Source organism: Sinohyriopsis cumingii, chromosome 12 (genome assembly GCF_028554795.1).
Source record: "Sinohyriopsis cumingii isolate HCF-2022 chromosome 12, ASM2855479v2, whole genome shotgun sequence".
Taxonomy (NCBI): Eukaryota; Metazoa; Mollusca; class Bivalvia; order Unionida; family Unionidae; genus Sinohyriopsis; species Sinohyriopsis cumingii.
In genome coordinates this window covers 35,372,368-35,377,134 of record NC_142972.1, presented here as the reverse complement: position 1 = coordinate 35,377,134, position 4,767 = coordinate 35,372,368, and the positions used below count along the sequence as shown (strand labels likewise).

The 4,767-nt window shown below is 36.4% G+C and overlaps 1 protein-coding gene across 1 annotated transcript in view; it reads left to right on the top strand.

Moving 5' to 3' along the window:
• LOC149786244 (phospholipase D1-like) overlaps window positions 1–4,767 on the top strand; it is a 142,632-nt gene that overhangs the window by 33,034 nt on the left and 104,831 nt on the right. The gene's annotated exons all lie outside the window — the stretch shown is intronic.

Here is a 4,767-nt window from a genome sequence, read left to right as displayed (position 1 = left end):
ATATTATAGAAAGTCTAAAACAGAAAGAACAGATAATGAGTCTGACTCCCATGTTGTAAACACAGTAGTCGTCTATAACAGAAAGAACAGATAATGAGTTTGATTCCCATGTTGTAAACACAGTAGTCGTCTGCATGCCTAAGATGTGCTATGGTATTCAGATCTGTTCATCCATTTAATCAGAGTGATAATCAAGGCCATTGCAAGTTTGCACTGGACAAAATGGTGATCGGGGCAAGCAAAATAATTAGCCCCTCATCCCCACCCCACCCCATTGGAAAAATATGGCAAACTCTCCATTATGGTACCTCCCCCCTGCCCTGGCTTGGTGCCCTTGGCAGTCAACCGTATCACCTGCCACCTGATGGCCCTATTGATAATACCCTCAGTCCTTGACACATTATTGTGTGATTTTATTTTTGTTTAGTACTGTCTTTACTATTATGCCCTTCCCTTCAGCAAAAGCTGTTCCTATTGGCATCCAAATTTTACAATTAATATATTAATTTTGGATGTTTCTGGTATTGTAGAGTACATGTAGGGTATTGTCTTCACCTTCACATCATGAATTTTTATGACCACCTATCTTCTATATACATATATTGAACATATGTTTTGATGGTACATTGATAAATATTATATGATCAAACATGAAGATGCTCTTGGGAGTTCTCACATCATCAGTAGTTTGTTTCAGAGGTCTCACACCACTCACAGTTTTGTTTAGTGTTTTGTTTCAGGAAATTTTCCTTTGCAGGAAATGAAATGTTGCAGAGTATAGACAGGTGTGGTCATAAAAATGCATATGGGACATGCACCCACCTGCCCCTTATGTGCACTAATTTTGAATGTATGGACAGGTGCCCATTCTGTTGCTTATAGTCACAAGTATGGGACCTTACAGAGAGTGGATGCATAGATAGTGGGAGGAAAAAAATCCCTTAAATCTTCCTCTTTATTTCCTTCATTTCAAGAGCATTGGGATTCTTCTCTTAGTTTCTTAGGGTGCAAAAGAGTTTTTGTTGTTGTAGGGTTTAACGCCATTTTTCAGCACATAGGCTATACATGGCAGCCAGTATTAATGGTGGAGAAAGAAACCGGGAAATCTCTGGAAAGAACCACCAACCCTCGAGAAGCTACTGGCAAGCTTTCTCACATACCCACGTTAGCCGAATCCGAGACTCGAACCTATGCAGACAGAGGTGAGATGGCAGTGATCTGTAACGGAGAGCACTTTAGACCACTCGGCCACTCGGGGCCCCAGACTCAAAAGAACACTCCTCAATGACAGAAGAGTATGCAATCCATTGCTAGGTCCTTAGGGTCACAGAAGAAGATAATTTGTTCACTCGAAGAGGGTACTTCTCTGAATCCTGCAGGACTCAGAGCATACATTCTCGATCCCAGGAAAGTACAGGATTTTTCGTTTTGGAGAATTATTAGGGCTTAGGACCCCTGATGGCTGATCTGACTCCATCATTGCCAGTCTAGGGTCCCTCTCAATGTTGGAAAGACATGGGTTGAGAGAACCATGCCCCCCCTTCCTGTGAGAGAGGAGCAGCACCTCTAAAAACCCTTAGTCCAGAGAAGGGGACAAGCAGATCAAACTATCCTGAAAGCTTTCTCTGAAAGTTCTTAGGAGGGCTCCTCCATCAGATCAGATTTTCCTGATGGTTGCTAGCCTTTGAGTACTGGTTATTAGAGCCCCATCAGTATGCCCAGGACAGCGAATGGGTAAATCCTCCAGCCCCACCCCACCCCATTCCCGATTGGACCAGGTGGGGCTGATTTCTGTCAGGGATGCTCACTTAGAGCCAGAGAGGGTGGTTCTTCATGGTTTGTGGTCCAAGAAATAAGCTACCCTTCCTTTAAATAGTTTGGAATGAGGGCATTATTTTTAGCCCAACAAGGATGTACAAACCAAATGAAGTTGTGTGCCATGTGTATCCTATCATGTGCTGAAAACAAAATCACATTAAGGCCAACAACAACATACCCCCCCCCCATATGGACTTTTTAACAAGGCATTTTATTTATGAAAAGAATAAATGATAGTTTTAGCATTTTCCCCCTTTTTTTATTTGCTTTGTATGCCTTTTTCTGATGCCTAAATTTACTTGGCACCTTATAACCTGGATTATGTTGATGTACTCATAAACCCTATACATCTGAATGAGCATTTTATGCTTATCAACTGAAGTGGTTAAGAACATTACAATAGAACCTGTCTCGAAGAAAAAAAATGATCTCAAGGCAGTTGGTTTCTCATGACAGGAAATAACACTACACATTAAATCTGTTTGGAGGGAGGGCCAGCTCTGTCAAGACAGGTTTTACTGTATTACTTGACATTAACAGAAATTATTTGTAAAATCAATGTGTACACATAATTGTTTGTACAATCAGTGTTTACCCATAAAATGAATCAAGTTTGCATGCACTTATTTGAGAACTTTGAAATTTTTTTCTTCTGGTTGTCACATTGATTTGTTGATCACATCCAGTAATCATGTAATCCTGCACAGGATTTCCTGCTATTACATTTCCATTTATTCATTTAACAATGAGATGTGGTAATATGGAGGAAGCACTTACTTAATTGAATGCAACAGTATACAGTACTAAATTAGGTAGCTACCAGGACATTTTATGTAATGACAAATTCTTATTCCTGACAACTTTAGCAAGTGGGTCAACAGTTAACAGTTAACATGTATTTCTTCATTGTGATTCACACTTGTAGCAGTGCTATCACAGTCATTGATTTTAAACAAAATCTTGTTGGAACATATTTAGCAGTTATTAGAGAGAGTGGAGACTTAATGAATAAAGTTCATTGATTTTTTTGGTATAAAAAAATCTAACTGGAACATATTTTGCAGTTATTAGTGAGAGTGGAGACTTGATTAACTATTTCACTAGGATGGTAGTCACTTCTAGTATGTTTTGTCTCAACAGTTACTTTTAAGTTTTCATTTTTACTGAGTTTTGATTCACTAATTCTATTTAAAGTTTTGAGGAATAAACCACAGTTTGAATCGTTTATCATGACAGAGACTGTTGTCTTTCATCTTGAGATGCTTAGACCTATCAGAAACTTTTTTACTGCCATTACACTTCAACAATTTGACTTTTTATGGGGGATGATAACTGAGCTTATTTAAAATAAAATATGGCTTATCTGGCATTTAATTCATAGTTGGAATGCAATCTTTATATTTTGTATCTTGGTACATTGGTGATTCCATGCTCAAGGCAATCTGTGAGTTAAAATTTTGTATCTTGGTACATTGGTAGTTCCATGATAGAACACTTTGTCAGTTTAAATTTTGTATCTTGGTACATTGGTGGTTGCTCAGGACACTTTGTCAGTTTAATGGATTGTTCATTGAAATTAGTAATATTTCAGTGGTTTCTTCAACAAAATATTTCAGATGGGATGTATTTTTATGTACCAGACAGTCATTTTGGCCTACATTCTTTTGAGCAGTTGATCAAATGAAGATGCATTCTATACCAAATTGAGGTGCTTACAAATTTATAAAAAAAAATTGTTTGGTTTAAATTGTTAAATTGATATCTATTTCATGAATTGATTATTAGCGTCCCTGACTTTTGATCAACCTTTGACTTGAGAAAATAGACATAATAATAATAATAATAATAATAACAATAATGATAATATTATTACTATTATTATTATTAATACTGATGATAATAATAGCAATAAAAATAATTGAAAGAGAAATATGTATATTAATATTTTCATTGGATTGCTGGTTGAGCATAAATGAAAATGGTACTGATCTGTCACACAGTATGGCCATCACAGTGTATGACAATATGGAAAATCCTGTTATAGCTACATCTCCAAGATGGCTGGTTGTGTTGATATTGTGGTTTCACCAAAAAACTTATTATAGTGTCTAGTTAATGTGGTTCCAATCTTATATCCACTATTGCCACCACAGCATCCTTCTTGGAAATCTTGATATCATCACTTCTCAAATATGGATTCCTATATCAGCATTTGTTATTTTACTAGTAAACTTGTTCAGCTGTTTTCTTGGTCCTAAATGAAAATGATGCTGATCTGATGTCCAATGGTGGCCATCTTGAAAATCTTGTTATTTACTGCTCTTAAATGGTGGAATATTTTGACATGGGATTATCATAAGAGTTCTTACAGTGTTTAGTTTGTTCTGAATGAAAGACACAAATTAATCCTCAGTGTGGTCATCTTGATAACATTATCACCATTCCTTTCAAATGACTGATGGTCATGTCATTGTGGGGTTTTCACCGGTATTTGTCTTAAGATACCTAGTTTGGCTTAAATAAAAAAATGGTACTAATCATACACCCAATACGGCTTCCACAATGCCCATCTTGACAGTTTTATTGTTACTACCCATGAGATGTTCACAAAGAGTATGAATGGACTTATATCATTGTACTCAGTTTTTGAATATATCTGAAGAACACTTTGAATGATACCACTTTAGTAATTTTTTCCCAAGACATAATAAATTTACCCCAAATCAACAAAGATAACATCAGTATAATCATATCTGGTATTCCATAATCCACCATGTCCGTATTTGACACAACTGTGTTGTATTTCTTCAAGAAATTCCAATCGTGTTAGTTTCCATGAATTTTCCTTCTGAGCAAAATGAGCAGCAACTGATGGAACGGTAAAACAAAGATTTATTAATTGTTCAGCATTGTCATGGGTATATTTCAATGCAAGATTTTTCATTTCTT